At 34.4% G+C, this 25,987-nt stretch overlaps 1 protein-coding gene across 6 annotated transcripts in view; it reads right to left on the bottom strand.

Annotated features, from left to right (window-relative positions):
* The window catches only part of LINGO2 (leucine rich repeat and Ig domain containing 2), a 1,558,843-nt gene that overhangs the window by 1,416,139 nt on the left and 116,717 nt on the right, over positions 1-25,987 (bottom strand). For 4 of the 6 annotated variants that reach the window (XM_043976351.1, XM_043976354.1, XM_043976355.1 and 1 more), the window contains exon 2: positions 6,051-6,096. The exons of the other annotated variants lie outside the window; for them this stretch is intronic. The gene's annotated coding sequence lies outside the window, so the exon portion shown is untranslated. The remainder of the gene's footprint in view (positions 1-6,050; positions 6,097-25,987) is intronic. 6 annotated transcript variants of the gene reach the window in all.

Genomic DNA, 25,987 nt, shown 5'->3' with positions numbered 1-25,987 from the left:
TTTTCAGCTCCTTATTGTTGGGGAAAATGGTTTACTATCATAATATTTGAAGGTATGAAATATAACCAATTTATTATACTGCATTTATTTGTATTGGCATTTTATTGACTTTTATTCTTACTATTTTGATAACTTAACGGTTATGTAACCCACTAATGTCAATAATTTCTACTAAGTTACAGATTACAACCTTTGCATACTTTTCCAACTGTCATGGGGTGCAGAGCACCCCAGAAGTTCTCTGGGGCACATCAAGGTAGCTTCTCCTTGAGAAACTAAACCAGAGGACAGATAACACCTAGAGAGATAAGCTGAACCAAATTGGACTGAGCTAGCTTTGGAATCCTACCCTTCATTCTGGTCTCCCTTACCCTGGGGAGATAAGTTTGGGTGTGGCTGTGGCCTTTGCATTCTGAAGAGGGATCTGTAGCCACTCCTCACCCAATTCCTCTAGTCACTACCAGTGGGGGATAGTCCTCCACTCCTCACCCAATTCCCCCAGCTACCACCAGTGGGGGATGGTCCACCCTCACTAAAGGAACTTTCCACAGGCAGATGGTTCACCCCCATCAGGCCTCTATAAAAGTACTTTCCAGTCTCCTGTTCGAGGAGATTTGGTACCTCTGAGCCATGTGCTTTATGCCAATCTCCCCATGAAAAGTCCAAGGATTTCTTTCATGGTTTCCCTCCCCCCACCCTTCCCTTCCCTTGTTCCTAAATAAACTACCACCTTATTCTAACTACTTTTGTGTGCAAGAGGGTGTAATTCTTTAAAGAGGAATTCCTAAGAACCCCTACCCCAACCCCGTACCCCATTTCCCCCCATATCACAACCCTGGTGACTCTTTTCTGGTTCTCCTCACAAATCCTTAAACTTGTATCCACCCAATATGCTAGGGGGCTGAGAGAGGATTTTAAGAAGATGGCAGAGTAAAACAGGAAACAACTGTTCTCTGAAATTCTCCCACAAACACAATAAAAAATATTACCTCTAAGAGACAACTTGGAAGGACCAGGAAAATGGACCCCCCCAGGGGCAGAGGCTTGAGTTTTGTGTAAACACCTCCAGGGAGAATCAAAGAAACAACAAGCCTTGGGGGAAGGCAGGAGCAGAAACTTTCACCTTATGGCTGCTTGGTGATTCAACAGCTGAACAGAGGAAGATTAAAAGACCCTCTCCAGTGGAGAAACCATGCATAGGTGTGTTGACCAGACATGGTCCTGTGTGGCTTTGGGCAAGGAGAAATGGGTACTCACCAGGTGAGTGCAGCAGCAGAGGGATGGGGATTCTCCTCTGTATATCCGTTGACCCAGTAATGCAACTATTAGGTTTGTTTCCCATGGTGATAAGGGAAAAATGGGGGAAAAAAACCTTCTATTTTCTAAAATATTTATGGCAGCATTATTTGTTTTGGCAAAGAACTGGAAATTGGGGAATGGTTAAACAATGTCTCTTTTTGTTTTTTTTAAGTTTTCACACAAACAAATCTAATGCTGTTAAAATTATTAGGGAAGTAGTTAAATGGGGTTGGGGGGTGAGGAAACTTTGCAGCAAGTTTCTCCAATAAAGTTCTCATTTCCAAGAAACTATGCTTGTGCCTCACTGAGTTTTTAGCTTGTATTGCAATTAGTATCATTCTCATAAACACCCATCAAATGAAAAGAATTGATTCAAATTTACAATTGGAAGAGGCATTCCCTAATTGATAAATAGTCAAAGGAGATGAGCAGGAAGTTTAAGAAGACATCCAAGCTATCAATAGACATATTAAAATCCTCCTACTCACTTATAAATAGAGAAATGCAAATTAAACCTACTCTGAAGGTCCACCTCAACTCCATCAGATTGGTGAAGTTGACAATAAAGAGAAAATGAGAGTGTGCAGGAAAACACATACATTAACATAATGTTGGTGGGCATGGAAACTGGCAAAGCATTCTAGAAAGCAATTTGGAACCATTCCCAATAATTTATTGAACTTTATATCCACTTTGGCCCAACTACAGTACTATTTGGTCTATACTTCAGGGAGATCAAAGACAAAGGAAAAACACTCATATGAACCAAAATATTTGTAGCAGCTCTTTTTGTGGTGACAAAGAACTAGAAACTAAATGGAGATACCCATTATTTGGGAAATGCTTCAACAAATTACATTTTATTAATTAATGAAATATAATTATGCTTTTAGAAATGTTGAAAGGGAAGCTTTCAGAGAAACCTGGGAAAACTTGTAAGAACAATTAATTCTATAGCAACAGCATTGTAAAAACAAAGGAACAATTTTGAAAACCTTAAGAACTGATCATTAAAATGATCAACCATGATTATACAGTACCAATAAGGAAGAATATTACCCTCCTGACAGATGATGGACAAAATATACAAAACAAGACACGCATTTTGGGATATAGACAATATGAGAATTAATTTTGCTTGACTATGCATATTTGTTACAAAGTTTGTTTTTCTTCTTTTTTTTTCTTCTCCCCCTTTTTGGGAGAGAGGTATTGGGGAAATAGGGAGAAAAAAATAAAAGCTGGATAACTGGAAAAAATATGAATTGAATTTAAAATAATCATGATTGGCTCACTTTCATTTTCAATTATACATAGTGATTTTATTTCAGTCACTTTTCTTACACTGTTCTTCATTAGTAATATGTTGCAACCTACTGATATATACCATGTACATCTCCATTTTCCACTGTGTGATGCAAAACCTTAATTCTTTGCATTTTATAGACTGATAAACAATAGAAAGGACAACCAATGCAGAAGGTGCATAGTATATAACATTTGGACAGAAAAAGAGTCTTGTCAATGATTTAGGAGAATAAGAGTGAGAGTGAGTTGGGCAGTCTTTGGGAAATGACAAAGGATTTTGTTTTGTTTTGTTTGTTTGTTTTTTGGTGAGGCAATTGGGGTTAAGTGACTTGCCCAGGGTCACACAGCTAGTAAGTGTTAAGTGTCTGAGGCCAGATTTGAACTCAGGTCCTCCTGAATTCAGGACTGGTGTTCAATCCACTGCATCACCTAGCTGCCTCAGCAAAGGGCTTTTAATGATCTCAATCTTATTCTTGAAATAAGGGCCCATTAAAAAAACCCAACAACAATATTTTATCATTAATGTTGCATGATATCATGAGATATTTCACTCCATGACGAAATGTGCTATTTTTTGTAGTATGAACTTTACATTACTTCTGTTCTATATTATAAATTCTATCAAACACAGAAAGATCTTGAATTTACTTCTGAGTTTCAGTCAAGGCCACAGACTCACCTTGCCATACAACCCTTAAAAAAAGGTCTTTTCTATGAATTACCTCATGAATAAAAGAAGATCAATGCCTCACTAAAACCATAAAGGACTTATGTGATTCTTTCCATTCTCATAAAACAATTCATGCTTTTAGGAATTTATATGCATTTTGACTCTCAAGTTATTACTTTACATTTAAAATAATGTTAATTCTCAAACTTCAGCTGGACAAAATAGAAGAGGAGTTAGGCAAGGATGGTTTCACTTTTCTTTTTGTAATCATCATTTTCAGGTGGGCCTATCCAACAGCATGAAATCTACATTAAGTATTTCCTTCTAATGCTGCTGCAAGTTAACTCTGAATAGCAGAATGAATTAAGTCACCTCTAGGTATCTGTTCCTTTCACCCTTTTTCTCATCACATTCATATTTATGATATGGAAAACAAACCAAAAAGAGGTGCAGAAGCATGTGCTTAGCACAGTGGCTTATACATAGTAATATGTATAATGTTTAATAAATGCTAATTAACTGCTTGTCCATGATTGAATATAAAAATGGGGGAAAATAAGATCTTGAAATCCTTGTGGGAAAAATGATGGGCTTTGGGGGGGAAGATTATCTCTCTTAAAAGGCAAGATCAAATAGAATCTAATAAATATCTGATGATTGTATTTTCAAAGAACCTGAGAAATTTTAAAGACACTGGAAGCACTGGAAACTAAACATGTTTGTCCCTTTCTGAGTCATTAGGCATAGAATTCTTACATGCATTGCAATTGGTATCAGTGCCACAGCCACCCAGAATATAACCATTCATTTTTCAATTGCACAGTTCTATCTCTTAATTAGGAGAAAACACACCTGCAACGGATAATTTTGACAAGAGTATAAATAAGACAGATCTTGAGGGCGGAAGAAAATGATGAGTCAGGCAATTGATGGAAAGGTTAGTGGATTCGAATTGGAATATAGAGTCTTACCATTAGTTTAGTCATAAAAGAAGCATGTGCCCTCCAAATAAATTATGATGTGCTTAAAGAAATTAAGACTGCAGAATCAGTAGAAAACAGTGTCTGGCTTTAAAAGAAAATAAATTCACTCTGCTTCCTTGTACATCCCCTTTTTGTTTAGCTTTTGAGGGAATACTGTAAATTTTATACCCTTTCTGCTTAAAGCAAATGACAATGGCGCAGAGTCAAAAAACACCTCTGTATTAAGCCATGAGATGAATTATATTCTATTCTTAATAGAATTTCCACCCAAATTATTTTGGACTTAAGAAAAAAATTAAAATTCCTTTGTGTTGCCAAGTACCATATTAACAGATAAAAGGAGGAGTCATTATAGCAATACATTTATGAAGAAAAAAATCAGAATAATATAGGGAAACATAATAATCTAAGTATGATTGCATATGCTTAGCTCTGGACACATACTTGAGTTTTGTTTTGTTTTGTTTTTTCACCCAAAGAGTGATTGAGATGGGCCATATTCCTGGTATGGTCAGAGAGGGGGCAGGTGAGATTGATAAATATAAAAAGGCAAATAATTATAAATCCTAAATTAGATTATAGAGTGGAATAACTATTAGAATGCTTATTTTAAAGACTGCTCAAGCTATTGATGCTATTTCCTCTTGCTCCATGACCTAAAAAATAAACCCATTCTTGTAACAGGGAGGACCATTTTTCTAAAATACATCACGTTTCACAATTCCTCTTGCCTATGGTATAAAATTGGACTAAATCTACATATTTATTTAGCTCCTATTCCTGCAGACTGGGTTTACATATAAGCTCTTTCCACTCATCTTTTGCATGAGAGGTTTTTATCTGGACAATAAAAGTTATTTTATAAAGTGCTTAACTAAATCAATTTATTTCCACATGCATAATTTCAGAGTTCCACATACATATTTCATTCTTTAATGTACCCATAATATTGTCTACTTTTCTAGAAAGCAGTCTGCTATAGTTACTGGTCCTCTAAATTCAATCACTTATTATTTAAGCTTTCTCTTATTGCTTCAGCTTTCTCCCCCTTGATGAATGAGAATATCTGCTACTTGACCCTATGCACCTAAAGTTCTAATCTTGTATTATGTCATTTGTTTATGTGTCTTTGTATATATTGTGTATATTGTATATATTGTGAGGAGCTAGGTGACTCAGTGGACAGAGTACTGGGCCTGAAGTCTGGAAGACCTGAGTTAAAATCTAACCTTAGACAATTAGTAGTTATGTGGCCCTGGGCATGACCCAATCTATGTCTTAATCCAATGGAAAAGGAAATGACAAACTATTGTCCACAGGGTCACAAAAAGTCAGATATGACTGAATAACCATGAATTCCATTTGTGCAAATTTCTTTGCTCCTTAACTGGACAATAGGCTCCTTGAGATGAAATGTGGAATATGAGAAAGAGCACTTGATTTTGAGTTAGGTCATGTGGGCTTGAATTCTAGTGCTGCCATTTCCTATGTGATCTTATCCACAGCATGTTTGCAACTGGATGATTACTTTTTATTCATGCCAACCCATGAAATAGATGAAAAACCAGTGGTAAGGGATTAGAAAGTGAGACAGAAGGTTTTGAGGCTGACACAATTTTTAGACTATGTACAAATATTTCCTTAACAATTTGTATGATTATCGAGTAATCTTTGTCCAGGGACCCAAAAAGAGGATTCCAGAGCAACTGAATTGTATTAAATTAATATTCCCACTCTCAACAAATTCAGAAGTCATAAAGTTATTGTAGCTTAATTGAAGAATAACTCACAGGTTCTTGTCGGAGAGAAGTTGGCAGAGTTGATTTCACTGAGCACCTAAAGATAATAAGAAATAGCTTTATAGGACAACTCATCATATTGCCTTGCAATGGTAAATAATGAGCATGACTGGACTGAAAATCACAAATATGATTACAATTCATGTAATCACTAGGAAACTCTCTTCCTAAGTTCTAGCAACTGTTCCAGATTATAATATGATGAAATTTTATAAAGAAGTTGACTATGATCCAAAAGTTAATAATTTTACAATTGACATGATTTGTCTTCAGTGAGAGAGTAGAAACAGGGGAAGATGATGATGAAAACAATAGTGGAAAAATCATTCAGAATCAAGAAATGAGAAAGGGTCAAAGGCCTATACTACTCTTACTTCTATATTATGACTTTCTTTAAGAAAAAATCAGAAGTAACTGGTTTTGATACGCACTGAATAAAGTCAAAGAATATGAAATTCACAATACCTTAACAGAAAAAAATAACTTTTTACTGGTTCTAACTTACTCAAAAGTAGCTATTCATGAAATGATATATTCATTACAGAAAAGATAAAAACAATATGAAATTAGAATTAAGGGTAAAAATGAGAAGAAATTTTCAAAAAGAAAAGTTGCTTATTATGTTATCATTTCTTAGAGATATTGGTACAAAATAATTATCACAAGGAGGAAAGCCAAAGATGTCAGAAAATGGTTTAGACAGAAAAAAACTTGATCTTGCCCATTAGAGAGAAATATCTTCTAAGAGCAGCATTAGTTCATTGTAAAACAATGTTTTCCAAAAATGTTGATCATGTACCAATATAGTTAAAAATGCTATAATAACATACTCATAATTATTCACATACAAAACATAAACTACATATATATTGAAAAAAGAAAAGATAAATGAATATTAAATCCTAAAGTTAATAATTTTATTGGATTTTATTTTATTGGACTTTATTTTATTTAAGGAAGTGACATGGTCATTTCTGTACTTTAGGAAAAGCATTTTGGTAGCTTTTCTTATAAAAGTGAGAATTTCAATATGGTTATGATTCAATTCCTACAGTTATAATAACAATAGCAACAATAATAGCTAGCATTTATATATTGCTCTTTATATAGGCACTGTGGGGGACTGATTGGTGAGTAAAGAGAATTGAGGCAGTGGGACCATTCTATAAGGCTATTGAAATGAACACTCCTGATGAGAGCATATGACAGCCTGAATGAGGATGGTAGCCTAAAGAGAAAGGGAGAAATATGAGAGATTTGGAGATTGTAGAAACAAAAGAATTTGGCAACTTATTGTATATGTTGGGTGAGGGAGAATGAGGGATTGAAGACATACTTCAAGTTGTGAACCACAGTGACTGAAGATATTAGTATCCTATAGAATCATAGGGAAATTTGGAGGAGGTATGGATTTGGGAATAAAATGATGATGTAATGATATGAGTCATAAAAATCACAACATGGAGCAGCTAAGTGGAGAAGAGGATAAAGCATCGGCCCTGGATTCAGGAAAACCTGAGTTCAAAACTGGCCTCATACACTTGATACTTACTAGCTGTGTGAACTCCAAAAAACCAGTTTTCTGACCCACATATCACTTCATGGTTGTGAGAAGGCTATCTATTTATTATTAGTGATAGTAGTAGTAGTATCACTGGGTGCCAGGAATAGAAGACTGGGCTTGGAAGATTCATCTTTATGGGTTCAAATCTGATCTCAAACACTTACCAGCTGTGTGGTCCTGAGGATGAGCTGAACTCGGGGGCCACTGATCAGTAAAACTGTTTTTTTGGAGGTTGGGTGGGAAGGAAATTTACCAAAAGCATCTGTGCAACTGCACAAAACTGGAAGTTCTCAGGTAGTGATTAGGTTATAATTTCCCATCCTCAGGTCAGAAGTGGAGAGACTGAGAGCTTACAGAGCTGACAGAAAGATCAAAGATAAAGAGTGTTGGAGTTAGGTGGAGCTGTGTTGACAAACTCCACAACAGAATTTTGTAGAGAGGATGAGATGTGATCCATCTTCCCATCGTCTAATTGGTTGATTACCCACTCCCTAAAAATCACTTCCAGGAGTCCCTGGCCCTGACTTTCATATCCCATGAGGTGATAGGGTATTTATATTATTTGAACACATGCTATAATCCAGTCTATAAATACTGTTTTCATTTCATGAGAATGAAATGCCTTTTGATTTTATTGTAACTCATTTACATCATCGGGTTTCATTTAGAGTGAGAAGGCTATCTATTTATTATTAGTTATAGTAGTAGTACCACTGGGTGCCGTGAATAGAAGACTGGCCTTGGAAGACTCATCTTCATGGGTTCAAATCTGACCTCAAATACTTACCAGCTGTGTGGTCCTGAGCAAGTTACTTAACTATGTTTTCCTCAGTTCCTCATCTGTAAAAAAAATCATGAACTGAAGCAGAAAATGGCAAGCCACTTGAATATTTCTGCCAATAAAATCCCTAATGGAGTCACAAAGAGTCAGACACAACTGAAATGACTCAACAACAAGGTAGCACTACAACTCACAAATAGCTTATATGGAACTTTGTGGTGTGCAAAGCCATTTATATCTATAAACATGTTTGTATGTATATACATATATGTGTGTGTGTGTGTGTGTGTGTGTCCTCTTTGATCTTAAAATAATTCTGGGAGGCAATTATTATTATGCCCCTTCTGAATATAAGAAAACTGAAGATGATTTGCCTAGGATTACACAGCTAGTGTCTATAGTAGTATTTTAACTCCAGGTTCCTAAAACTATGTCCAACATTCTTTATACTATGTCAACCAGTTACCATTATTTTTAATGCATTCTTTACTGGACAAAATTTACAAGTACCAAACAATTAAATTAATTTTTGTAGATGGTCTAAGAACTGTATGAATCTTTAAAATATTTATATATCTTTTGCTTTAAACTACTTTCATTTTAAAATATACCCCCTTTCCCTTACCTTCCCAGATAATCATTCCTTAAAATAATAGAAAGGAAAAGGTAGTTCCATGAAGCCAACTAACTGATAAAATCCAGTGTTATTCTTCATCTATGGAGGCAGCTAGGTAGCATAGTGGATACAGTGCCAGGCTTGGAATCAGGAGGAACTGAGTTCAAATCCAGTCTTAGTTATTAGATATGTAACCTTAGGAAACTTATAATATCTCTGTTTCAGTTTTCTCATCTATAAAATGGGGGTGATAATAGCACCTGCTCCCAACATTGTTGTTGTGAGGATCAAATGCTATAATAAGTATAAAGTACTTGGTAAAGTGCCTGGCACATAGTATGTGATATATAAATCTTAGTTGATATGTGTATACGCATATCTACAAAGAAGGAAAGTTCTAATAACATTGATTCTTAATAATCTTTAACTCTCTTTTTTTACCAGCACCACTGGAAAAACAGGAAGAGGAAATATATCACTGAGGGTCATGTTATTTTGTCTGTTTCCTGGGTGTCTTTGTTCAAAATTATTCATAAAAGCTGCTAAAGAGGTTAGTGGGTCACCAGAATATAAGATCCCAGAGAGAACTTTTTGTGAAGATGAAGCATCCAAGCAGGATGTTAGTTTGAGGGATTTTATTCCTATTTATGATGATTTTAATATTCTCTTTATTGCCTTGTATCATAAACCAAAAGTCAAAGGAAGGTATTAAAAGTAAAGGATGAGAAAGTAATTGGCTGGTTCTGAGTAATAGGAAATTAGAGTAAAACCCCATTTAATTCACATCAAGTAACAGGAAACTTTAAATAACCAGCATTTAATAAGGGCAAAAATTTAAATAGGGAGCCAATGCCAAAAAGAAGCTCCAGATAGTTAATTTAGCAGTCATTTTAAAGCATTGGGAGAGGAAAGGATTGGAAAGAAGGAGAAAGAAAAAAATGTTTCCTCCTTTGTTTTTTTTTTTTTTTTTTTTGGGGGGGGGGTGTGGACAGAAACATTATCAAAAGTGTTACAAATCAAAATGTGATCTTATATCCATATGGTTCAATGGCAAGAATTCTAGACTAAAGAAGACCATGGTTGAAATATTGACTTTTCCTCTCTTAAACCTGTATGACCTTAGACTATTTATTTAACATTTCAAGGTCTCAGCTTCCTTATCTTTAAAATTAGATTGCTGGACTTGATGGTGTTTTAAATTCCCTCTAGACTTAAATCAGTTATCCTTTGGTTTCAATTTCCTACTTCAAGGTGACAAGTATTTATTTGCAGGTATGGGGAAGCATGGGAAAGGATTCTCTTGGGTAGGAACAACTTTTAACTGTAGACACTTTTCCAGTCATTTTTCCACCATGGTCAACTCTTCCTGACCCCATTTTTGGGAGTTTTCTTAGCAAAGATACTGGAGTAGCTTGCCGTTTCTTTCCACAGCTCATTTTACAGATGAAGAAATGGAGGCAAACAGGGTAAAATGACTTTCCCAAGGTCACACATCTAGGAAGAGTCTGATGCCAGTTTTGAAGTCAGGAAAATGAGACTTTCTGACTCCAGGCCTGGCACTCCATCCACTGTGTCACCTAGCTGCCCCTAACTGTAGATTTCTGAAATATTGGAACTAAATATAATTTGTTCTCAAGTTGAATTTTAACAGTCATGAATTGAAATGATTACTGTCACAATTCATATCATATTTACTGATTATTATAATCTTTTGAGTTTTTATTATGTTTCATTTATCCTAGAAAAATATAAATATAACTATTTCTATCCTATATTCATATAGTAAAGATGATGATCTGAAAGCTATGAGCTAGGCATAATTCCTATGTGAACTGATTCAGGAACAATGAAAAAAAAACAGTGAATTTTTAGAAAATCACCAATGATATCTCTTCTCCATCACCCCAAACAGAAACAAACAAACAAAAAAAGATACAGCAGCAGGATTATGCTAAAATTCTGGATCTGAGCCCATACTCAGGCATTTTCTGTCTTCTTCTCTGTAACCCCATCCAGTACTGCAACATCCAGCTCTTGGAGTTCCTGTTATAGGGTCCCCATACATGAGATGAAAATCCCCAAATCCATCAATTGATCAAGTACTATTCCAGAGAATAGGGAACAGAACAGGCGTAGAATCCTGGGTCAAAAAGTGGCAGATTCCCCCTTCTTCCTGCTCTTCAATCAAAGACAGGGTGACAACTTGTTGAATACATTACAGTAGGCATTTCTCTTATGTATGACTTCTATCAGATAAGGGGATCTTAACCTGTGTGTGTGTGTATGTGTGTGTGTGAGATCAATCTCTTTGGCAGTTTAGAAAGTCTATGGATCCCTACTTAGAATAATGTTTTTAAATGCATGAAAAAATGTAACTGATTACAAATGAAACTAAATATTAATGAAAATAAATTTTTTTTTCTCTTCTAATGCATTCCCTGAAATCTACTGCCAACTTAAGAATTACATGGACTCTAAGAAACTTTCCAGCTTCCAAATTTTGTCACTGTGTGATTTGAAGAAATTATGGAGGCTATTTTAATGCCAAAGTATCTGGTCAAATAAAGAAGCTATTATATGATTTAAGAAAAAGAGCTCCAAATGGAATGAGAAGGGAATAAGAATTTATAAAGACCCTACTATGTACCAAATATTGTGCCAAGTACTTTTATTTTTTTTTTTCAAATATTATGTTGTGCAGAGCCAAGATGGCAGAGGAAAGAAATTAAATGCACAGAGCTCCTGATACAATTACTCCAAAAAGAGCAATAAAAGAACCCCTGGAGCAGAAAACCCCACAAAAATACAGGCTGAGAATATTTTCCAGCCATAGACAGATTAAAGGGGGCTGTGCTGGGCTACAAATAAAGTCCAACCCAGAGATCACACCAAACAGAGACCCCAGGCATGCTATAGCAGAGGAACTTAACCCCTGAGCTGCCAAATCAGCTACAGCACCAGCATCTTCTGGAACTGAACTTGTGGTTGGGTGAGAGGGCTGAATGGCTGGCAGAACGGAAAGTGCAGGGGTGTCAGCAGGATATAGGGAGGAATTCAGCTTTCCCTCCCCAGCAGGGAACCAAGAAGAAATCCTGAGTGGCAGGAGGCCCAGGTATGGAAGGGGTGCAGGATCATCTAAGCTAAGAACCACACAACAGATAGCTTTGCTGGTTGGTTGTTTAGTAAGAAGGCTTGAGGTTATCTTCAGACCAGAGAACAGGCCAGGAGAGAGAAAAACCTGCCCTCCCTCAAAACAAAACACCTAGGACCCTCTAAAGCTGGGGACAGTAGTGTAGCCTAGAATTAGGGCCCGCCAGTGGGGCATTAAAAGTCAAGTAAAAGTCAGCAAGATGAGCAAGCAAAGAAAGCTGAGAATTATAGAAAGTTTTTCAGCAACAAAGAAGATCAAGGTTCACCCTCAGAAGAGGATAACAACCTCAGGGCCCCTATATCCAAAGCTTCCCAGAAAAATATGAACTGGTCTCAGGCCATGGAAGCTCTCAAAGGGGACTTTGAAGAGAATGTAGGAAAGATAGAAGGAAGATTTAGAGAGAGGGAAGAAAGAATGGAAAGAGCAATGCAGGAAAGTGATGAGAAAAAAGTCAACAGTTTGAAAAGTCAAGTGGAAAAGGAAATAAAAAAGCTGTCATATGAAAATAATCACCTAAGAATTAGGATTGAACAAATGGAAGCTAGTGACCTTATGAGAAATCAAGAAACAGTCAAGCAAATCCAACTGAATGAAAAAGTACAGGGCAATGTGAAATATTTCCTTGGAAAAACAGCTGACCTGGAAAATAAATCCAGGACAGATAATTTGAAAATCATTGGACTACCTGAAAACCATGACCAAAATAAGAGCCTAGACACCGTCCTCCAAGAGATTGTCAGGGAAAATTGCCCTGATATTCTCAAAGCAGAAGCTAAAGTAGAAATTGAAAGAATCTACTGATGCCCTCCTGAAAGAGATCCCCAAAGGAAAACTTCCAGGAATATTATAACCAAATTCCAGAACTCCCAAGTCAAAGAGAAAATATTGCAAGCAGCTAGAAAAAAAAAAACAATTCAAATATTGTGGAGCTCCAATAAAGATAAAAGAAGATATAGAAGTATCTATATTAAAGGAAAAGAGGCCATGGAATATAATATTCCAGAGGGCAAAGGAACTGGGACCACTGCCAAGAATCACTTACCCAGGAAAACTGTGAATAATCTTTCACAGGTAAAAATGGGATTTCAATGAAAAAGAGGACTTTCAGGCATTTGTGATGAAAAGACCTGAACTGAATAAAAAATTTGAATTTCAAATACAAGACCCTGGAGAATCATAAAAAGGTAAACAGGAAAAGCAACCATGAGGAACATTAAAAGGTTAAATTGTTTACATTTTTACATGAGAACATAAGACTTCCAACTCATAAGAACTTTCTCAGTAAGGAATATATAAGTTTAAAGTACTATATAAAAGTTATGATGAACAGAATGCTATCAGAAAAACCTGGAAAAACCCACATGAACTGAGTCAGAGAGAAATGTACTTTATACAAAATAATAACAATAGTGTAAGATGATCTGCTGGGAAGCATGTGGTTATTTTCAGCAGGGCAATGATCTAATATAACTCTGAGGGACTTATGAAAATTACAATACACCTACAGAGAAAGAACTGATGGTATTTGAAAACAGACTGAAACACATTTTTTGACAGTTCCTTAATCTGAAGTCTTGTTTTTATCTGTTTTCTCTCACAACCAACTAATGTAGAGATGTTTTCCATTACTACTCATTGATAATTTACATTGAATTGCTTGAGTTCTTGCAGTAGGGTTGGGAAGGGAGGGAGGAAGAGAAATTGGAACACAAAGTTTTAAAAAATTGAAGTTAAAATTTGCTTTTACATTTAATATGGAATATAAAATTCTAAACAAGAAAAAAAAGAATTAAAAAAATATATATTATCTTGCTTGACACTGGCAATAATCCTAAGAGGTAGTGCTATTATTATCCTCATTTTACAATTGAGGGAACTGAGGCAAACAAAACTTAAGTGAGTTGTCTGGGGTCATACTGCTAACTAGTAAGCATCTGAGGTCAAATTTGAACTCTGGTCTTCCTGACTCCAGGACCAGAATTGTACTACCAATTGTTTTATATTTTTACATACAGGCAAAGCAACCTTTAGAATAATATTAAAATCTTTTAAAACCCTATGTATTTAGCAATCCAATGATATTGTCCCCCATGCTGCTCCTTGAATAGTACATTCAATCACCAGAGTCAAGAGATTTTAACTGTTCAACCCCCATGCCCAGAACATTCTTCCTCCTCATCTTTGTCTCCTGGCTTTCCTGACTTATTTCAAGTCCCAGCTACTTCCTTCTGTAGGAAACCTTTCCAAATCAACCTTAATTATAGTGCCTTTTCTCTATAGATGATGTCTAATTTAGCCTGTATATAGCTTGCTTTAATGTTTCCCCCAAAAGACAGTGAGCTCCTTGAGAGCAAGGACTGTCTTTTACCTTCCTTGGCATCTCTTGCACTTAGTCTGCACATCACATAGTAGGGCAATAATAAATTCTAGCTTTACCTAGGGTAAGTACTTAATAAGTATTTATTGATTGATGCACTAAAAACATTCATTAACAAAGACCAGAAATAAATGATCAATTTATTCAGCATGGAACTAAAATAAAAATATGCAATCAACAAAGTAAAAAAAAAAAAAAAAACAACTAAGAATATAAATTCCAAAAATCAAGGAAGAATGAGTAGTGGTAGATTTTAAAAGTTTATTCTAAAAATTGTTTCAATTGACAGCTGAGAGCTAGTTTTTGGAAGGATAACAAAAGAGCCAAACCATTGGCTAATTTAATCTAAGTTATAGAGATAATGTAATTTTTCAAAATTTACCAAAGAATTTATAACATGTGAATAAACAATACTGGAAACTATTAAATTTAATTCCCTAAATTATATGCAAACAAATATTGAATGAATTAATATTTTCAATGAAAACATATTTTTGATGAACAGAATTAGAAATAGAGAATTTGAACAATCCAGGTTGAGAAAAAGAAATGAATAATATGTATGATCTTCTGAGGGAGTTGAGAGGTAAGTGCTATAAGCGTATTATGTTCAGATGGACTTAAGTAAATTAGATCAGACATTTGAAGAAAATTCAATTAACTCCAATATTATATAAGTTGCTTGGAAAAAATCAAGATAGCACCTTTTCAAATTTCTTCCAAAAGGATATTTTTGATATACAAACTAGGAAGAGATAGTTTAAAATAGAGGGGAAATAAAGCACTATGTATCATTATTGCTAATGAATGTTGAGGCAAAATAATGGAATAAAATATTAATTTTGAGACTACAGCAATATAGTCAAAATTTATCAATTATAACCCACTTAGATTAAATGAGGAATGCAAAAACAAAGCAACATTTGAAAATGTAGGGTATAATAAAACAAATTACTGATAAAAATAACAAAATTGCTTAATTACATACATAGATCCAATATTGTCTTTGACAAAGTATAGGAATCATGTATATTAAAGTTATTAAAATCAAAGGAATAAATGGACCTTTATTTAATATGGAAAACAATACAGCCTTATGAAGTCGTATAGAATTCCTGAATTTGCCACGAATAAGTTACTGGATCCAAATTAAAATCCTGGTTTGAGAGTCAGGATAATATTGTTGAAGGAGAGGTAGATTTGGAATCAGTCAAGTAAGTTGAAATATTGATTCTGACATTTCATATTTCTTTGTTCCTGGGCAAGTAAATTAGTGTCTTGTCTTCAATTTCCTGATCTGTAAAATAAAGTATTTTGAGAAGATAACCTCTGAAGTCTATTACAGCTCTAAATCTATGACTATGATCTATCTGAAACCAACAAGTTGAATAAATTATAAAAGAGGAACAATTATAGTATTTACAACAGCAAAATTGTCTATTATAACATCTAATAGTTTTAGAAATTTTAGCTATGGAACTAAACAAAAAATTGAGAGAATAATTATGAATGAGTAAAAAATTTTCATACTTGTGGAAGACAAGGGTTTTAGAGAATCTTAGAGTCAATAAAAATAGAAGGGTAATTATCATTACAAAGACTTGAAAACCTTTTCTAAAAATAAAATCAATGCAACTAAAATTATGGTAGTTCAGTGGATAGGGTAATGACCCCAGAATCAGGAAGATCTGAGTTCAAATCTGTTCTCAAACACTCACTAGCTATGTGATACTGGGCAAATCACTTAACCTCTGTTTGCCTTAATTTACTGGAGAAGGAAATAACAAACCTCAAGTGTCTTTTTAGAGAAAATCCCATAAAGAATCACAAAGTCTGATATAACAATTACTAAGTAACAACAACAGCACTTAACTGGGGAGGGGCTTTGCCACAAATAGCTATGTTAAGGGTTGAATATCCAAGATATATTGGAAAATGAAAATAAATAAACAAATGAATGAACGAATGAACAAACAAACAAACAAATTAATTAATTAATTAATTAATTAATTAATTAATTAATTAATTAAAAACCTCAATAAGAAAAGTGGCCTAAGGATATGAGAAGCAGTTTTCAAAAGAATAAATTAAAATTATAAGCAATCATACGATTGCAATCATACAAATGGTCTTACTCACTAAATAAAAGTAATGTAAATTAAAATAATTATTGTGTTTCACCTAACAACAGATTCTTATGGCAATAAACCCTGAAATTTTGCAGGGATGGAGAAAGAAAAGCATACTAATGCATTGTTGATGATAAAGTGTTCATACATTTATTTTCTGTGATAACATTGCAAAGAGTATCCAATAAGGTTATTAAAAGAGATGAAAAATCTATACTTATATTTTTATTACTGCTTATATATAAGCAAAAGTGTTTAAACGTGCATGTGAAACATACACATGGGGTCCCAAAACTGTGTGTACAGATACACAAATATCAAGATGACTTCCAAAATTCTAAGTGCAACATTAACATTGCATTATGAATTTGGGGACTATAGACATATATAAATGCATATATACACACATATGTGTCTTTTTTTTTTTTAAGTGAGGCAATTGGGGTTAAGTGAGTTGCCCAGGGTCACACAGCTAGTAAGTGTTAAGTGTCTGAGACCGGATTTGAACTCAGGTACTCTTGACTCCAGGGCCGGTGCTCTATCCACTGTGCCACCTAGCTGCCCCCATATGTGTCTTTACATATGATTATTCAGCATTTTGTGTAGCAAAAAATTGGAGCAAAAGGACTTTTAATCAATTGTGAAATGGCTAAACAAATGGTGTCACTATGACTATAATGTTTTATTGTTCTTTAAGAAGTTATTAATGTGAAAAATTGAGAGAAATCTGGAAAGTCGTGAATTGCAAGGTGAAATAAACAGAAAAAGAACAATTTCCAGAACATCAATAACATAAGGAAATAACATTCAAAGATTTGAGAAATCTAATCAAAACAGTGAGAAATCATGACTTCAGAAGACTGACAGTGACTAATGATTCTTGTATCTCCCTTTAGAAAAGTGATAGATTAGAGGTGTGGAAGAATGCTTATATTTTCAGACATGCCCTATTTATGGATTTATTTTGCTTGGTTATATGTGTTACAGAAGAGAGGTTTTTTAAATTTTTTTTTTCAGGAAGGAAATCATAAGAATGTAAAAAAATATACAACATTACAAAAATAAAAGTAAATACTTGAAATGTCATCTTTGCTTCCATAGAGCTAAAATTAATAAACTATAGCTAACTGCATTATTCTGGTCTAACTAGAGAAAAGTAAGCATCCTGTTATCGTTTTAAACATAATCTTGGATGTGACCTGGTAATGATAAGGAAACAATGAATACATTGGTAAAATAGGGATAGCAGGTATTCATTAGTTTGCATTTTTTATTAAATCAATAACTTCTCTCAAAACCAAAGCTAAATAAACCAGCTTATCCTCATCTTTTTTGTTCTGTAATCAAACATTTATAATAGAAGTATTTGGGGTGAAAATATACCATTGCTAACTTCATCACTTTATAAGAATTTCTTGGTTTTTTAACACTCAATCTACTGAAAAACATTAACTTAAAAAGTTAAATGTGACTTACTTTTTTCTGACAATATTATTCATTTTTTTCCTGTTACATATTTCTAATCTACTTCAAAGAAGGTGAAATAATCATTGCTGAGTGCCCTTACTTTTGTTCTTACCTACTTTAAAGAATAAGAAATAATTTGTTTTTCCCTTAAAATGTTGGTATGCTTTGAGACTTTGATCATTCCTTTCAGATTCTATCTGCTTTTACTATTCATTTTTCTCCAGACAATGTACTTCCATCCTTTCTTTACAACCAAGGGGTAAATCAGAATGTTTGAACTTTATGGTAATGTTCTAGAAAGAAAAGCATGAACACTTCAATGACACTCATGACAAAGGACCTAAGACACTGCAGGAAATCAAAATCCTCCGTTCAGAACAAAGTACAGTATTTTTCTTACAGTGACTCTTCAAATGACTGTTACCTTACTTAAATATGAATTACTTTCATCAAAACAACAAAAATCTTTTAAAACTGGAAGGACAATCAACTAACTTGTCTTCAATATTCATGGTCTTTTCAGTCATGCTTAACAACAGGGAACTGGCTAAGTGACCTCTTAAATCCCTTCCTACTTTATGAATCCTTTACTTTTTCAAGATTACTCACATTAAAAGTATACAAGGAAGCAGCTATAGTGATGATATTAATAGAATTTCATAGTAAGTCTTTACATAATGCATGTCCATATTTTAGCTAAATGTAAAAAAAAAAATCTTGATTTATACATTCATGATATCTGTTCAAATCCTGACTCTATCATTGATATTGCCTGTGTTACCATAGGCAAGTCATTTAATCTATCTGGGTTAATTTTCTCATTTCTAAAATGTATTTGAACAAGATGACCTCTAAGGGACCTTCCACATCTAAATCAATGATCTGCTTGTGATCCAACCCCACTAACTCAGTTCAGAAGGTAAAGTTGCCTGATATTCTTTTCTGGGGACCGTAGAATCTAGCTATGCCATACTGATTGTCACAATTAAGAAGCAAAAATCTCCTCATCTCTCAGTCTTTTTTTTTTTTTCAGTTCTACTCCAAATGATTAGGCCAAATTCTTTAGTAAGGTTACTGTCTTCTAAAAAGCCCCACTAACACTGAGGAGTATAAATTAGGTCAATAAAACAGTGCTCAATGTTATTGTCTCACTTAAAACCTCAGTAGGCACTGGTTACTTTTTGTTGCCTTTGAATTTTCTTTTTTCTTTTTATTGAACACTTTACTGGTTTCCCCTGATGTTAAAATATAGAAAGACAACAGCATATATAAAGGTTGTAGCCTCATCTTGTACTGATTTATTTTTAAACAATATATTTGGGATCCATGTCTATAGGGGATCATAATAAATTACTTATATTTCATAAAGAGCAGGTGATGGTAGTAAGTATTGTTCTTAGACTACTAAATATAACATTTAAAATCAATTAAGTATCTTTTAACATACTTTATTATCAAAAATATTCCCGGCAAAATTTATTGTAATTTAATCTCTACTGTCCAATATCTTAGTGTAGCCATTCAGGAAGTAAACGGTTAATGAGTGCCTGTTATGGTTCAGGTATTCTGCTATGTTTGGGGGATACAAATAAAGATAAAAGAAAACCTTACTTTCAAGGAACTCACAGTGAAAGGGGGACAACAAAATACAAATAACTATGTACACTCAAGATACATAGGAGATAAATTGGGAGTAACTTGGACAAAAGGTACTGAGAATGTGGAGGATTGTCAAAAACTTCTTTTAGAAGATAGGAATTTAGCTGAAGCTTTAAGGAAACAAGGAGGCAGAGATAAGAAGGGAGAGAATTTAAAGATAAGAAGATCAGCCAGTGGAAATGCAGGACTTTCTTGTTCAAAGAACCACAAGGAAGACATGGCACTCTCCAAGTTTCAGGATGATAAGTCAGAGAATGGCTACTCAAGTGCAAATTCACTATGGCTGTGCAACCATGAAACTATAGCCCACAAGCCCCAACCTAGGTGTGTACCTTTAACAGTCAAGAAGATAAATAATACTGGTTTAAACCTTAAATTATAGTTTTCTAAGATCATATGCTTGATCTTGTCATTACTCATAAATGCAACACTTCCATCACTCTAAGATCCCTTTATCTGATCATAATCGGATGTCAAGGAACTTCTCCCTCTATTTTGCAACTTTGAATCCTGTTCCTTGTCCTTGATGTGGCCCCTAATCCCCCATTCCTTTCATTCTTTCCCAGGCCATGATGCCTTCACGGGCTCCACACTGCCCCTTTCCTAAATAAGACCCATTGGTGAACCAATTCAGCAACACACTTCCTTTTCTTTTAATTCCTTGTCCCTTCATCATCATCTTACCTTTGACCTTGCCCTGCCAGCCTCAACCCTGGATTACTCCTATCTGCTTCCTTCTCTTCTACCCACATGTTTCTCATAAACCTAAATTCATTCATCCTTGCCACAGGTCTTGATATTCTGAACTGATTCTCTCATATTTTAAAGCTGTGGACTCTATTCTTTCTTGGGAAAAATGCAAAAAATTTGCATATGACAATTGAAGCCCTTCACAATCTCATGCCAACCTACCTTCTAAATTAATTTCACACTACTCCACCTCCCCACTCAGCCCACACTTTAACCTTGCTGATGCAGTTCACACCATTCCATCGCTGACCTATCTACCTTGCAGAAAACTTTCCTCTTCAACCCACCCCCACCCCATCTAATCCCATTAATGTCCTTCAATATTCCCAGTCTAGAGCCTCTATATCCATACCTAAGGTTTAGAAACAGAATCCAAAGACCAGGAGCAGGTTCAAATTCCTTTGATAGATCCCAAAGCTAAATTCATTTGCTGTGATCTTATTGCATCATCTGACTAATTAGAGAAAAAAGGAAGCCAACTAAGTCTTAGAAGTATGTTTTTGAATGGTTCAAATTTCCATTGATGTTCATACTAATTTTTACAAATAATGACACTTAATGACTAAGAAAAATTTGTCATGAAACAAATGTAAACTGTGAATGATTACTAAATTCCCACAAGCTCTTTTCAGTCAATACTTAGGGAGCATTTATGAAGATTTTACTATGTCCAAGACATGGTGACAAGGGTTCATAATATGAATACAATAAAAAAAAAAGTCTCTGCTTTCAGGGATCTTATATTCTAGTGACACTTACATAAAAGGAAACTGGAAAGGGGCGGGGCATAAACCAGAGTGAGGGGCCCCAAGAGCAGAGGGAACTTCTATGTGTGATTTCCAGAGCTCAAGTGATATTGTACAATAATATTTTCGATGAGATGGTGGCAAAGTCCAGAGAAGTATAGCCTGATGGGAAATGCCATCCCTGTATAGTTATAGATGAAGGTGCAAAAGACTTGACCTCGCATGAGAGAACAATTTATCTTTGGAAGGAAAAGAATAGGAAGTATAAGAGTTTGATGGCAACTGAGGAAGATAAATTCTGTTAGTCATTTCTAAGGGTTTTTTTTCAAGCTCTCAGTGTATCTTTTCTTTTAATAATGAAAATGTTACTTTAGATTTTAAATTTGGCAATATCTTCCCAAGGCACCATCAAAAAAACAGCAAAGTTTAATATTGATTTTTCTGAATTGCATACCTAACTTTCTATTCTTAACACTGTTGCTGTGTGATGCTTTTTAAGAGTTTGGAGAAGGAAGAATAAATAAAAGCAAAATGAAAGTTCTTGTTTCATCTAAAATGGAGAACATAAAACACTCCAATAGAAAGGAAAAAACACAGATGAAAAGCATTTTTAATGGGGGTGGCAGTGATATTCAGGCTGTAAGTGAAATAATCCTTTGGTATCTTCATTTTAGGAAACAACAATCATATGTGATAAATTCCACTAGTTCAATATATTTCTGGGTACTTCATAATGTTAAATAACACATCTAATCAACTGGAATTTACAATACCTTCCAGTCTATGGGGAAAGCACACTGTGCTTGATTATATAAACTTTAGGCAAAATATACACTGACTTCAATAGAAGCATGACCTAAGATAGGGCTATATAATTAGGCCCAGTGGTACAGCATGATGGAATCTGTTGTCTCTTCAGATGGAATGTGAAATGTATGAGATTATTTCAAATGAAGAATAAATCTTTTATGTGCTTCATCAAATATACTTCCTTAAGCATTTTCTGTTACATAATCAGGTAGGGAAAAATCATTATCTTTTTATTTAGTGTCCAAGATCAAAAAGCCTTTGATCTTTTAGAAAACATTTTTCTTCCTCAACTGAAGTTAAATTTCAAAGGTGACATTTTCATGGGACAGTGGTCCAGACAAACAACAAATGAAGGCAGAGAAAATCAGAATCAATGCTATGGCCCCATGTTTGAATAATCTGTGACCCAAAAAACCTAAAAAGAATTTAGTATCCCAAGGTTATATTTGTCCTATCGTAAATATCATTAAAATATAAAAGTTGGAAGGAAATGTAGAGGCTATCTTGTCCATTATTTTTCTAAAACATAAACTTTCACTACAATAATACCTCCAGGAACAAGCAACTCTAATATTCTCTCAAGGAAGTTTATTCCATTTTGAGACATATCTAATTATAAAAGTGGAGTTTATAATTTGTAATTATAAAATGTTAACTGCCCTCCTGTAACTCTTGCCCATCTTTCTGCTTCAATCCTTTGGGGGGAAGGTAGACAATTTAAAGTTTTGACTGATCTCTTAACCACGTTTTGCAAAGCAAAGGTCAACTGGAAAGGAGAAGGCAAGATGTCTTGAATTATCTTTCCGGCTCTAAATCAGTGATCATATTTTCCTTAAAGGAGACTGAATTTTAAAATAGCCTGGTAGACATAGAGATACACAAGTGGAACCATCTAATCAGCCAATTCAAGAGTTACTGTGCTACTTCCATGCCATAGTAATACCTGGTACACCTTGATCTCATAAGAGAAGTTCCCTTTCATCTTGTGACTTACATTCTATTGATTAGATTTTAAGGGATACTAAGAAAGTCTCACTAATTGTGGGAGAAGGCAAGAACAAATTAATGAAGAGAAATTATATCAGAATATTTAATTATTTTCAATAAAAATATAAAGAATCAAGGATAATGGAATGCTGGCTAATAAAGGTAACTAATGAAGTAATTGAAAATTATTTCTAATTAACAAATCAAAGCATCAAATTACTATCTGAGTAGTAATTACTTCATTATATTTCACTTTTTCCTGTAAATGGATGTCTCAAGTTCATGAAAGTAGATGATTCTCTTTCAAACAAAACATTATCCCTACTTCATCTTGTTAATACTATTATTCACTCAAAAACCCAGTTTCCATTAAAAAGTGGAAGCAAAGACCCCCTAAATTCTCACTTGAATACTTATAACAATAGCACTTCTGGGTATGGTTTAAGGGTAATAACAACTTTACTTTTATATAAGAATTAGTGACTATTGTTACATGGCTTGCTTACATGTAAACATATCTCTCAAAATATATAGCAAAAAAAAGCAGCATGATGCAGTTGTCTTCTTGCCTCATATTTCTTCCTACTTTAATCCATCTTCCACTGAGCTGCCAAAGTGATTTTCCTGAAACACAGGTCTTATTGTGTTAGTCCCTTACTTAATAAATTCCAGAGACTCCCTATTATTTCTAAGATCAAATAAAACTTCTTCAGTTGTCATTTAAAGCCGTTTTTACCAACCTGGTTCTAACCTACCATTCTAGCATTGTTACACAATATTCCCCCTTCACAAACATCGTGGCCCCAGGACACGATGCCTTTCTTACTGTTTCTCACAGAGAGCATTCCATCCCCCATCTCTGTGACTTTACCCAACCTGTTTCTCATACCTGAAATGCATGTTTACGTCCCATGTATGTCTTAGTATTTATAGCTCAGCTAGAATAGCACTTTACTTGTGACCTCTAGCTACTATTCTTCCCTGCTCCTCAAAATTATATAATTTGTTTTCTATATATCTCTATATATGCATATATATGTATGTGTATATATATATAATGTATGTTTTATACATATATATGTGTGTATAGATGTACATCTATAAACACACATTGGTTTCACCCACCTGTACTCCCTGAGGGCTAAAACTCTTTAAATAGATGTCTTTCTGTCCCTACCCACCCGAATGCCCTGGTACATAGTAAACATTTACTAAATGCTTATTGATTGGTTGTTAATTGCTATGAGATTATCTGGGCCTGAGTAATGAGGTTGACGTTATTAGTTGTACAAATATATGCAGGGAGAGGGAAGGAAATAAGCATTTATTAAGCACGCTAATATGTAACAGAGCACTGTGCTAATTGATTTATAGATATTATCTTAATTGATACTTGTAACAATCTCAGGAGGTAGGTAGTTCCAATTCACAGGTAAGTAATGAGCAGCCACAGTGGATACAGTACTGGACCTGAAGTCATAAAGGCATAAAATACATAGTTCTTATCATAGTCAGGAAATCTGACTCATTAGTTATTTCATTAAACAAATATTTATTTAGAAATCTATATTGGGAAGAGCCTTGAGGCTAAGTGTTAGGGAGATAGAAAGTTAGCTAAAGTCTGGTCCTTACTCTTATAGAGTTAACAACTGGTTAGAAAATAAAACATACATACATACATACATGCAGAAAATTAAAATACACATTACAGGATCAATGCATGTGAGGTATATGGTGTAGATAGCTTGCCATGAGTGAAGTTTTCATGGAAAATTTGACCTAATTTGTTATTTTCCCTTGCTACTCTATTGACACTTGTTGATATTTACCAGTGTTATTAGAAGCAAATTATAGTATTTAGGATGGAAAGGATCCCAGAATTAATTTCATGTAAAGAAGTTAGTCAGGGGCAGCTAGGTGGTACAGTAGATAAAGCAACTGCCCTGGATTCAGGAGGACCTGAGATCCAATCCAACATGAGACACATGACACTAGCTGTGTGAACATGGGCAAATCACTTAACCCTCATTTGCTCCCACCCCCTCTCCCCCCCAAAAAAAAGTTAGTTGATGTAACCAAGGTCAAAAACTGAAAGCAAGTTTGGTTGCAAGACAACTTTCTACCAACTAGAAGAGCCAGTATTTGACCCAAATCTATTGGTAGACTCCACATTTATTATCACTTCCACATACTACATACATGTCATCATCTTGGACAACTCATTTCACCTTTCATTGTTTCTGTTTAATTACCTGTAAAATTGGAGTAATAATAGCACCTACCTTAAAACATTGTTCTAAGGATAAATTAGATAAAATATTTTTTAAAAAACAGACTTGGAGTTAGTAATGCATGAGTTAGAATCCTGCCTCAGACAATAGCAGAAGGCTAGGATTTACAAATCTGGTTTCTCATCTCCAAAATGATAGGTTGGACACAGTCACTTTTGAGTTCTCTTCCAGCTCTAAATATATGATCTCTTAATTTAATGAGCATAGAAATCATAATTTTAGGTCTATAAGGTACATTAGAGGTTATCTAATCTATGGTTTCTTAAACTTTTTTTTAAATTTAATTTTCAAAATTACATGTAAAAGCAAATTTTTGACATCAATTAAAAAAAAACATTTTGTGTTCCAACTTCTCTTCCTCTCTCCTTTCCACCCCCAACCCCAAGAACTCAAGCAATTCAATATTAATCATATATGAGTAGTCATGGAAAACATTTCTATATTGGCTAGATTGTGAGAGAAAGCAGATAAAAACAAAACTTCACATTAAGGAATTATCAAAAAAATGTATTTTGGTCTGTTTTAAGATACCATCGGTTCTTTCTCTGTTGATGGATTGCAATTTTCATAAGGTCTTCAGAGTTATATTGGATCATTGCC

Source organism: Dromiciops gliroides, chromosome 1 (genome assembly GCF_019393635.1).
Source record: "Dromiciops gliroides isolate mDroGli1 chromosome 1, mDroGli1.pri, whole genome shotgun sequence".
In the NCBI taxonomy this organism is placed as follows: Eukaryota; Metazoa; Chordata; class Mammalia; order Microbiotheria; family Microbiotheriidae; genus Dromiciops; species Dromiciops gliroides.
The sequence above is the reverse complement of the archived record's forward strand: the minus strand, read 5'-3'. Positions and strand labels throughout refer to the sequence as shown.